Below are 12,793 nucleotides of genomic sequence, written 5' to 3'. Positions count from 1 at the left end.
GTTCTTCAGTGCTTTTAATGAGAGCTTGGCAGGTCATTGTCTCTTCAGCACCAAGAAGATCATGGAAATTTCCTCTTTTCAGAGGAATCTTAATTACTTTAGCCTCCTCCTTTCTTCTTTGATTTTAGAATTTGCCAAATGTCTTGAGTCTTACTTAGATCAACAATTGCCAACAGGAAAAAATGTGGTTGGAGACTGTCCATGTCAATTCACCACTCCCTCCAAAGCTTTCAGCTCTCACCTGAGATTCCCATGAATCCTCCCACTAGTAAGTCTTTTTCTCTGAAACACTGTAAGACTGGGAAATCTTACTTTGCTTTTCAGAAGTTGGCTTAGACCCTTATTTTTCTCAGCTGTGCAGCTTTAGATTTCAGAAAGTGTCTTGTGGAGAGAACTGACTCTCAAATCTCCAATTTTGGCACTTCAGCTTCATAATAAAAGCAACAAAAATTCAGTGATGTTTTTTTCACCCCAGTAGCTATTCTCTACTGGACCTAACCAGATTTACAGTCTGTTCCAATGCCTAGGTTTGGCAGATGCCTCCAGGGGCAGCCACAGGTCCTCAGCTCACTTTGAAAAGGTTTGCCCTCTTTGTAGTTTTATTTCCTTTAGTCCTTATTACTTCACAGTATTCTAATGTCTTAAAATATGTGTTTTTTTCTAGTTTTTTTTAATGCCTTTTCTAGTGCTTAGTGGGAGCATATGTCTGCAGAGAACTAGATGATTTCATTTAGCTTCATCTTGATACCAAAGCAAGATAAAAGTAGCACAAAAGAGCAAACTACAAACTAATCTCACAGTTATGGATAAAAAAATAAAATAAATAGAGATTTAGCAAGTTAATTCCAAAGTGTTTTAAGAAAGGAATTTAGTACTACTTTGTAGGATTTATTCTAGAAATGCAAGAATGGTTTGATATTTTAAAATAAAAAAATCAATTAATAAAATTTATAACATTAATAGGTGGAGATAAAGTATATAAATCTTTACATTTTCTAAAAAAGGCATTTATTAACATCCAGCTTACATTCCTGATTAAAAACACAACTTACTAAAATATAAGCAATGGCTCTAGCTGGTGTGGCTCAGTTGGTTGGAGCATCGTCTCATACACTGAAAGGTGGTGGATTTGATTCCTGGTCAGGACACATATCCAGATTGTGGGTTCAGCCCTGTTCCTGGTCATAGCATGGGAGGCAACTAATCAATGTATGTCTCTCTTTCTCTCTTCTTTCCTCTCTCTAAAATCAATAAACGTATCCTCAGGAGAGGACAAAAAGATACAAGCAATGTAATTTTTCAATAACATGATAAAGAACATCTATATGAATTTCATCAGTCACCATAGATTTACCAGTGTAACACTATAAACATTTATTTGCATTTATATCAGAAGTATGGTGAAGATGCTTCTCACAACTTCTATAGAACATATATTAAACAAGGTAAAAAAGAAGTAAATTATAATTATTTTAATGAGTCATAATATTGTCATTATTTATAGATTATTATTGTATAGTTGGATAGTCCAAGAAAATCAACTGAAAAATAATTAAGACCAGTAAGATCTTCCTTGGTTAGATGGTCCACTTAGAAAACAAATCAACTTCATTTATATTAGTAACACCTCATAGAAAATTTATTTGCTATTGGGGCATAAGATATAAGATTTCTATGAGTATGCTTAACAAGTAATATGTGGGATCAATGTGAAGAACATGTCACAGAGTAATTTAAAAAAGACTTCATTATGCACAGAGTTCTAAGATGGAATGTTTCATATTATAGAGAGTTTTTCCAAAATTATTCTAATTGCAGTGAATATCAAGTGAATTTGGTGGTGATCGGTATCGTAACAACATAATTCTAAAATTCACTGGAGACAAACATGGACAATATTTGCCAAAGAAAAATGAAAAAATTAATACGTGTGGTCTTTTTCTATCAAATATAGAAATATTATTGTAAACAAAATATAATTTAAGTAATATCCTTCTCACACTGAAATAGACTGGTAGATTAAAAATCTATAAGTAGTTCAAAGTATACTAGTTTGTAAGAATTTTGTATACGATAAAGATGACATTCAGCAATTGCTGTTGCCACTACATCTTTTCATTTGGATAAAAAGAATGTTAAGACACTATTTCATATATCAAAATGTATTCTAGATCAAATACATGTTTAAATTACTAAAAAGAAAGAAATTATTGGGAAACCAATAAAAATATTAGCAAATATTTATATAATCTGAAAGTGATTCATTATTATAATGATCACACCAGAAAGTGAAGTCATTAAGGAAAAGGTTAATAATTTGACTGCATAAAATGTTTTTTAAAGTATCTAAAAGGAATTAATAAAGAAAATAGAATGTAAGCTTATCCAGAAAAATAATTAAAATAAATATTTGTAAAGGTTAATGTCTGTAGTACATAACAATATAACACATTGTTTCAAATTTAATAAAAAGACAGAATTTGATGGGGAAATTTGCAAAAGTTATATTTAGACAGTCAGAAAGAAGAAAAAATAAAAGACTAATGATAACATGAACAAAATGCATAATTCTAGTAATAAAACATACATATTAATGTAGGGTATTTTTGCCTATTAATTTGCCAGAAGTAAATAAGAAAATGATAACATTAGATATTTGTGAGAACTATTTCAGGAAATAGCTATTCATATACATTGCTGATAGGTGTGTTAATTGGTATTGTCTTCTTAGTGGTCAGTTTTTCAATATGCCTTAGAAATGTCTTAAAATTTTTTTACTTTTTACCCTGCAATCCCACTATTAGAAATCTGACTTAATGAAATAATCATGGGTGTATTATAAAATTCAGATATTAGTATGTTCAACACAGTATTGTCTTTTGTGTAGCAAAGTGTTGGCAATAAAAAGTTTTGCAACAGATGTATTAGCTAAATTATTAGATTTTCACATAGTGTAATATTCATCATTTGTTAAATTAATGTAGAGGGATATTTATGTTAAAACATTTTAATTATTTCTTTATTGTAAAAGCAAATTGCAAATAGTATATACAATATTATCTCACTTTAGTTAATATAGATATAGACACATTAACCATCTATATTATGGTTAATTATATACTTCCTGGTTTACTTGTATTTATCTCAGTGTAGCTTTTATTTATTTATTTTTCTGTATTTTAAAATATTTTCTCCATCATGAAACAGTTGCTACTTTTATAATCCTACTAGTGGCCTGGTGCATGAAATTCATGCATGGGGGTGGGGGGGTGTCCCTCAGCCCAGCCTGCACCCTCTCTAATCCGGGGATTGGGCCTAAACTGGCAGTCGCACATCCCTCTCACAATCCGGGACCTCTGAGTCCTAACCGCTCACCTGCCTGCCTGCCTGATCGCCCCTAACCACTCTGCCTGCCGGCCTTCTCACCCCCAACTGCTTCCCCTTGCTGGCCTTATTGCCTCCAACGGCCCCCCCCCCCCCCCCCCGCTGGACTGACTGCCCGCAACTGCCCCCCTGCCAGCCTGCTTGCCTCCAACTGCCTCCCCCGCCGGCCTGCTCACCCCCAACTGCCCTCCCCTCCTGGCCTGATCACCCCTAACCGCTTCTGTCTCGGCCCCGCCACCATGGCTTTGTCCAGAAGGACATCCAGAAGGTCTCCTGGAAGGTCTCCCAGTCTAATTAGCATATTACCCTTTTATTAGTATAGACTAGAGGCCTGATGCACAAAGATTTGTGCAAGAATGGGCCTTCCTTCCCCTGGCTGCTGGCACTGCCTTCACTGTGGCCCGGAGCCACCTTTCTGCCTTCCCATGCTGCCCAGAGGCTGGAGCGGCTGGGGTGGTGCAGAACGCCTGCATATGCAAATTAACCTCCCATCTTTGTTGGGTTAATTTGCATACTCACTCCTGATTGGCTGGTGGGTGTTGTGAAGGCATGGTCAATTAGTATGTAACTCTTTTTATGATGGGTGGGAGAAGGTGCTATTAATATTCATTAATCTCTCTCTCAAGATTATTGTCTTTGATAGTTAATTTATATTAGAAACACGTTTACTGAAGAAAAATTGTTTTAAAATGTATTTAAATTTTTTTTGGCTATTATGTCTCCTTGAGCATTGTATGGTTATTTGAGTAATATTTTTAAGTATAAGAAAAAAATGCAATAATTCAAAATCAAAGTCCATCTGGGTAAGTTTTCCCTATAGTCATCTTTGTTTTTTTACTTTTTATTTTTCTGTTCTTACAAAATAAAAACAACACCCTAGTAAGTGTCACTGTTTATACATTTCATATAATACAGTGTGGTGCCTTACTTTAATGCCCAGGCCCCTCAAAGTAGTACTCTGAATCAAACTCAAGTTTGTCTAACTCAAAGTGCATGTTTTCTCTACTTGTAGAGTAGTGCCTTTGCTTATAGGGCTATACTGTAAGTAATTAGTTGAGCATTTATCTTCTTGTAAACGTTTATTTTGAGCTGCCTTTGCTACCTAAATACTGTAAGTTCACAGTGTGGATTGCGTTGATTTGACCATTCAGAATCACCTCACCACTTACTACTCAGAATCATAGTCAGAGGTAATTTACAGGCCTAAATCCTCAATTTTGTGTCTACAAATGCCACTTTTCTGTCTTACCTAATATAGAGATCTCTTTGTGAAGTAGTTATATTCACCAACCATTATATTCTTCCTCTAGAGTCAAATTTGTATGGCTTCTAAATCCTTCTTCTGGTTTTCCACAGACAGCAAATAGATTGCCCAGCACTTGTGTTTATGTTCCCCAACATGCTAGGTAACTTCTTCATGGAACATCATATTCACAAAATGCATTAGAAAAACAAAGCTGTATCTAAAGTTTGCTATTATGCATTATTAGTGAAAGATGAGAGAGGAATGAGCTATTTCTGAGAAAAAACCCCAATCATTTGTCTCTGACTATTCCTTTTTATATTTGAAATTCCCTGGCAAGAATGGCTCTCTGTCAAAGAAGGATATTGAATGATAGCAAATAAGTATATGGTATGGAAAGAACTGTAAAGGAAAAGGAAAAGACTCTTGGCTTACCTTTTAAAATTCCTAGTCTTTCGTAGTGCTCAGGGATGTTTTGTCACCACAATAGCAACATAGCCAAAGGAATAGGTCACTAGGTGTGTGTGTGTGTGTGTGTGTGTGTGTGTGTGTGTGTGTGTGTGTTTGGGTGGGAGAGGATGTCCTAGATTATACTCCATTAGATAGTGAATGAATGGTCAAGGGGAAAATTATTGAAAAATTCCAACTATTTTCACCTTGAGGTTTGGTGACTAAGTTGGCCTACCTACTTTCATGACACAACCAGAAATGATTGTAGTAATATGGTTTTGTAGTAATATATAGTAATATGGTTTTGCAGAGTTAAGAATTCTAAAATGCTGCTGTGAACATTAGCAGTTAACAGATGAGGTAAGCTCACAAGCATTTTTTCAAGCTCCAATTACATAATTTGCAGTTGTATGCACAGCTTCCCATTTTGCATGCTCAGCATAAGTGCATAATTTTGAGAATTTATTCTGTTATCCTGATAATTATCTTCAGAAATGCTTGAGAGAGAGGAAATGCTGTCTCAAGTAACAGACCCAAAGGAGGGAGTCCTGAATTCCTTTTCTCTGTCTGCTGCTAATGTTAATTTATATGACCTGGGGCAAGTTCTCTCTTAAACCACCTTGGTTTGCCTCAAATTTCTTTGATTAAAAATACAGTGATACCTGCCTGTCATTGGCTTTCCTTTCTGGGCAGTTGGTTGGTCATCTTTAAGGGAAAGTTATTTTTTACATGGCAGTTCTTGAAATTCTTCCTGTCTAAAACCCTTCTAAAACTGACATTTCTCTTACCACTCCACTTAATTCTGTGAACTGCGGCATCTCAGCATTAACCAAATGATTCTGCTGTTTAGACTGTCAGTGCCTCCCATCAAATACAAAATCTTCTCTTAGACCATCAAGACTTTCCATGCTGTGACTCCCAAACTACCTTTTTGACTTTATCTCAATTTTCTATTTGCCCAAGACATTCCTCCCAAAGCGGAAGTAATGCTCTTTGTCACGTACACCCAACTGTTTCTACCCCTGTTTTTGTTTTTTTTTTTCATGCCTCTTTGTCTACTTTAACTGCTTCTGCTTCTGCCCTTTAACTATATATATTGAAATCTTACCAATATTTCAAGGTTCATTTGAAATCCTACACTTTCCATGAAACCTTCTCCAGTTTCTCCTAACCAGATATGACAGCTTTCTTCTTTATAGCAATTGGTGTTGCCCCAGGTCAGAAAATGAATCAATAGCATGGGTAGGTCCTAGATCTTTTTACTCGGAGTCATGCTTTCTCCACAATAGAAAATCATCTTTCATTTTTTAATAGTAGCTACTATCTTTTGAGTACAAACATGTATCAGGTACTATGTTAAGCATATGCATATTCTCTCTGTGTGTGTATGCACACACACATATAACAGAGGAATATATATATATATATATATATATATATATATATATATGTATGTATATATATACGAATTTGTATATCATACATCTTTTTAAATGAGAATATATGGAAATACATGTATGTATGTGTATAATATATACATATTCTCTTTATTCCTTGTAATAAATTTACAAACAAGTATTATTATCCCATTTTACAGATGAGAAAAGTAAAGCATAGAGAGTAACCTAACCTAGTTTTCTTAGCTGACACCTCATGTGGGAATTTTCTCATCTACTGGTAATAATGGTTCTCTAAATCAGCCCAATCTCTATGGTTTTCTCTGGAACAAATTAAGGAAATTTCAGATGTCATCAAGGGACCAGCGGCATCATAGCTTTCAGGATATCAACCAAATTTTTCTTCAAATTAATTATGTAGGTAGAGCTAGTGTCCATGGAATTTTGTTTTGATTTTTCTCCTCTGATGGAGTAGAAATTTACAGATCTGCTAATGATTTTTCTGCATACTAAGAAATGGATTGTTTCTTGTTTACATGCTATTAAGACTGGTTATTTGAGCCACATAGAGTATATTGAAATCAGCATGTTAACTCCTTATTAGTATGGTATTGAGGTTGTTAGTTTAGTTAGTTGTTTTAGTGACTAAATCCTTTAGTTTTGTATTTCTTCGGAGATATCTTTGTATATTGAGCTGTTACTTAGCACTTTCCCCCATAAAACTGCTAATCCCAATAGCCATGGCCATTCTTTCTGGTTGTATTCAGTCAGTCTCTTGCCTCTTTAATGATACTGATCTTTGGATTGTCTCCTGCTCTTATATCCTATATAATAAAAGGGTAATATGCAAATTGACCCTAACGGCGGAATGACCAGAACGACCGCTCAACCAGTCACTATGAGGCGCACTGACCACCTCTCTGTCCCTTCCCCTGGCTGACAGGCTCTGATTGCCCAATGGCAAACGGGGACAGGGGTGGGTGGTGGCAGGGGGCGGGGCTAGCAAGTAGGCGGAATGGCTGACCTCTTGGTCCTTTCCCCTGGCCGGAAGGTTCCCATCACCCGATGGTGAATGGAGAACCGAGGGCAGGTGGTGGCGGGGGGCGGGGCCGGCTTCACGCAGCCAGAGAAGATGGCCCTGATCACAGGCCCGGCCTAGGGACTGTACCCGTACACGGATTTCGTGCACCGGGCCTGTAGTTTATTAAATAAAAGATTTAGACTGTTTGATTCCAAATACTGAGAGCCATCTACTTCTAATCATGTTTTTGGTGATGAGAAATAAAGAAGCACCTAGAGCTTAAAGAACTACAAATCCTTCAAATCAAACTCTCCAAATCTTATATGCTATTCATAAGTCAGAAATGCCACTGAGAGAATCTTAGGTACTGCTACATATGGTTACCTTAATATCTCATATATATATGGCTAATATTCAAAGTGTTCCCTCGGGAGTTCGACCTGAAGACTGGGAGTTCAATCGCTCGCTATGACCTGTGCTGACCACCAGGGGGCGGTGCGGAATAAAGGAAGGCCCTGATTGGCCCTGATTGCCAGCCAGGCCTAGGGACCCTACCCATGCATGAATTTCATGCACTAGGCCTCTAGTACCTTTATAAATGAGAGGAGACTGCTCTCCTTCTTTCTTATTGGTGCTGGGATCATGGGAAGCTAAAGTATGTTTTGAGGAAAAAATAATTATTTCAACATTGCTTATAAGAGTAAATCATTAAAAATAATTTTAACTGTGTAATAACAGGTAAATGGTTATATAAACTGTAAAACTGTTCAATGAACTATAATGCATTTATTAAAATTACTTTTATGAATATCAAATAATAACATTGCAAAATATTTAAAGTGTTAAATGAAAGAAGCAGAATGAAAATTTTATAAATAAAGCTTACAATTTTGTAAAATCTCTAAAAATATATTAATAGCAGGGAAAAAAGTCAGCAGTAAATATGTTAAGTAAGTAATTGTTTTGGTGATGTGATTTTGAATTCATTTCAAAATAGTATTTTATAATTTTTTGTTATTGGCATTTAAAAAATATAAGCATTTGCTTTATTAAAATAATTTAGATCTTTATAGCTGAAAGGCTATTTATCCAAGTTCCTAAGGAGAAAATACTATTGCTTGGCAGCACTGCAGTTAGGTCATTCTGAACTGCATTCTTCCTGCTTTGACAAGATGGCAAGTTTGAGCCTGCTGCATGGTGCCAAGGTGCTCCAGCACATCCAGTGCAGGTTGTGGGTGAGGAGTTCACAGTTAAGTGCGCAGCAACCTTGTGTATGCCACTGCTCTGAGATATGTTCATGGTGGTTTATAGCCACAGTTTTCATATGGTTTAGGAAGTGCTTGAATTTCTCCAAACAAATAACACATATTATTGGGAATCAGACACAGTGTATACTTGCCCCTGGGGACTCCTATTTTGAATTAGCAACTGCAGGCTTTTTGCTCTTTAGCTCCTGGACTATGGATGAAGTACAGGCTCTTCTTAAAGGAAAAACTAGCTTCTTAAAAAATTATTAGAGCCCTAGCTGGTTTGGCCAGTGGACAGTGTTGGCCTGCAGACTGAAGGGGCCCGGGTTCGATTCCGGTCAAGGGGATTTATCTCTGTTGCAGGGTTGCAGGCTTGATCCCAGGCCTTGTTCGGGACACCTGTGGGAGGCAACCAATCAATGTGTCTCTCTCTCATCGATGTTTCTCTCTCTCTCTCTCTCTCTCTCTCTCTCTCTCTCTCTCTCTCTCTCTCCCCATCCCTTCCAATCTCTATGAAAATCAATGAAAATGTTTTGGGTGAGGATTAACAACAACAACAGCAAAATCATCAGAGTAACACACACAGCCAAAAAAATGGATTTTCTACCCTGAAATGCATTAGGTTATATTTTTAAAAGAGTTTCTGTTAAAAAAAAAATCTACTTGTTATTTTTACTTAATGTAGGATAATTTGATTTGCCTTTACAGTACTCATGCAAAGGAATGGTTTACTCTCAACTGTTTCAACATGGAGACTTTTGTCAACACTTAAGAGTGACTGCCTGCTAACAAAGTGAAGAAGTTTGATGCTGTGTGTTGGCATGTGTGGTTTGTTCTGTTTGGGTGGATTGATGTTTTTGTTTTCATTTTAAATTTCCTTTGATCATTGTGTAACTTGATAATTCCTTTGGAAGACAGTCTTAGGATCAAGAGGTTATAGGGACCTAAAAATGGGAAGCTGTCTTTCAATAGACAAACAAGAAGTCTAACATGAACCCTTAATAAAGGTCGTTTACTTCTATGTCTGTTTTTACTACATGTGAATAGAGATTCCCACTGGAACTGTATAAAACCTAAGGATTATTCTCTAGAATGATGGTTTTGGGACCATGTTGACCCTATCTACATTGCTTTTGTGAAACAGTGACCCCAGTATATCACTGTTTTAGTTAAGAGGTCTGTAAAAAAAAATGTGTTTTTTAAATAGTCCATTCTTTAGAGAAGGAAACAACTTTGTGGTTTTTTTTTTTAAAGAATAATAAACATGAAAAGTGAGCAAGTTATAAATACCAAATAGTTCGATGAATTTTCTCAGAGTAGACATTTCCATGTTCGATGAATTTTCTCAGAGTAGACATATCCATGAGATCAGGACCAAGCTCAAGAAACAGAACATTACCAGTTTCCCAGAAGGCCCTTCTAGCCTTTTTCTCATCAAACCTTTACCTGTCTCCCTGAGGGTAATCGTTATCTGTATTTCTAATACTGTAGCTTTGTCTTGCCTGTTTGTGGAATGACACAATATATACTCTTTTTTTGGTGTCATGTAGACTCAACATTACATCTGTGAGATTCAACATTGCATGTAGTAGTAGTTTGTTCATTCTTATTTCTAGGTAATATTCCACTATATGAATATATCACAGTTCGTTATCTCTTCTAATATTGTTGGACATTTGAGTTGTTGCAGCTTTTGGTTATTGGAAATAGTGTTGCTTTTGAAACTTTTGTATGTATTTTGGTGAACATATTTCTTTTGAGTATGTACTTAGTGGTAGAGTTACTGTGTCATAGGGCACAAAAGTGTTCATAGCCTGCCAAACAATTTTACAAAGGATTATACAAATCCATATTTTTTACCAGTAGCATATAAGTGTTATAGTTAATTCACATCCTTGCCAAAGTTTGGGTTTATCTGTTTTTATCATCTTAATCCTTCCATTGACCCTATATCTGTATCTATACCTGTATCCATATCTATATATCTATATCTACATATAACATTGCTGTTTTCAGTAATTTTTTTTTATCACTGATGAAGTTGAGCAACATTTTTTATGCTTATTGGCCATTTGCATATAGTCTTGTTGTGAAGTATCTGTTGAATTCTAAGATCCATTTTTAAAATTGGGTTATCTGCTTTTTTATTAATTACTAGAGGCCCGGTGCACGAAATTCGTGCACAGGGGACGGGTGTCCCTCAGCCCAGCCTGCACCCTCTCCAATCTGGGACCCCTCGAGGGATGTCCGACTGCCCGTTTAGGCCCGATCCTACCTGGATCGGGCCGAAATGGGCAGTCAGTCAGACATCCCTCTCACAATCCAGGACTGCTGGCTCCCAACTGCTTGCCTGCCTGCCTTCCTGATTGCCCCTAACCGCTTCTGCCTGTCAGCCTGATCACCCCCTAACCACTCCCCTGCCAGCGTGATTGATGCCTAACGGCTCCCCTGCCAGCCTGGTCACCCCTAACTGCTCTCCCCTGCAGGCCTGGGTCCCTCCCAACTGCCCTTCCCTGCAGGCCTGGTCGCCCCCAACTTCCCTTCTCTGCCAGCTTGGTCACCCCTAACTGCCCTCCCCTGAAGGCTTGATCCCCCCATAACTGTCCTCCCTTGCAGGCCTGGTCCCTCCCTACTGCCCTCCCCTGCAGGCCTGATCACCCACAACTGCCCTCCCTTGCAGACCTGGTCCCTCCCAACTGCCCTCCCCTGCAGGCCTGGACACCCCTAACTGCCCTCCCCTGCAGGCCTGGTCCCCCCCAACTGCTCTCTCCTGCAGGCCTGGGTCCCTCCCAACTGCCCTTCCCTGCAGGCCTGGTCGCCCCCAACTTCCCCCCTCTTCCAGCCTGGTCACCCCTAACTGCCCTCCCCTGCTGGCCTGATCACCCACAACTGTCCTCCCTTGCAGGCCTGTTCCCTCCCAACTGCCTTCCCCTGCTGGCCATCTTGTGGTGGCCATCTTTGGGGGGGCAGGATCTTTGACCACATGGGGGCAGCCATCTTGTGTGTTGGAGTGATGGTCAATCTGCATATTACTCTTTTATTAGATAGGATAGAGGCCTGGTGCACCAGTGGGGGCAGGCTGGTTTGCCCTGAAGGATGTCCCGGATCAGGGTGGGGGTTCCCTTGGGGTGTGTGGTGAATGGCCTATGGTAGTTTGAAGGCCGGCCACACCCCCTGGCGACCCAAGTGGAGGCCCTGGTATCTGGGGTTTATTTATCTTCTACAACTGAAACTTTGTAGCCTGGAGCAGAGCCAAGCCTTCTGCTTGCTCCGTGGCCACAGCCATTTCTGTTGGAATTTATGTATCTTCTATAATTGAAACTTTGTAGCCTTAAGCAGAGGCCTGGGCCAGCCAGGGTGTGCGGAAAGCTTGGCTTCCTCCATTGCCGGAGGCAACCCTATCCTCCTGCTCTTTCCAGCTCCGTGGCTGCCGCCATTTCTGTTTGGATTTATGTATCTATCATTGAAACTTTGTAGCCTTGAGTGGAGGCCTAGGCCGGCAAGGCCAGGCAGAAAGCTTGGCTTCCTCCATTGCCGGGGAAACCCACGCCTCCCTCCTGCTCTCTGTGGCCGTAGCCATCTTGGTTGGGTTTATTTGCATATTTGCTCCTGATTGGCTGGTGGGCATGGTTTGTGGGTGTAGCGGAGTGATGGTTAATTTGCATATTACTCTTTTATTAGATAGGATTTTAAGGAGTTCAGTATATATTCATTTCAGCAGTTGTGGTAGACAGAAAAATGGTCTCTAGAGATGTCCACATCCTAATCCCCAGAACCTGTGAGTATGTCAATAGCAAAAGGAACTTTTGCAGATATGATTAAGTTAAAGGATCTTGAGGTAGGGAGGTTATCTTATATTATGTGGATGTACCCAATATAAACTTAGAGTCCTTATAAGAAGGAGGTAAGGGTGTCACAGTCAGAAATGGAGATGTAATGGTGGAAACAGAGGGCAGAGTGATATAGCCAGGAGCCAAGGAATATGGGTAGTTTCTAGAAACTGAAAAAAGCAAGGAACAGATTTCCCCCTAGAGCTTCTAGAAGGAATGTT

At 38.7% G+C, this 12,793-nt stretch overlaps 1 protein-coding gene across 4 annotated transcripts in view; it reads left to right on the top strand.

Moving 5' to 3' along the window:
- Positions 1–12,793, top strand: part of EXOC6B (exocyst complex component 6B) — a 516,821-nt gene that overhangs the window by 306,185 nt on the left and 197,843 nt on the right. The gene's annotated exons all lie outside the window — the stretch shown is intronic.

The sequence above is a fragment of the Cnephaeus nilssonii genome (assembly GCF_951640355.1).
Source record: "Cnephaeus nilssonii genome assembly, chromosome: 15".
Taxonomy (NCBI): domain Eukaryota; kingdom Metazoa; phylum Chordata; class Mammalia; order Chiroptera; family Vespertilionidae; genus Cnephaeus; species Cnephaeus nilssonii.
Note: the sequence above shows the minus strand (reverse complement) of the source record. Positions and strands in the feature narration are given on the sequence as shown.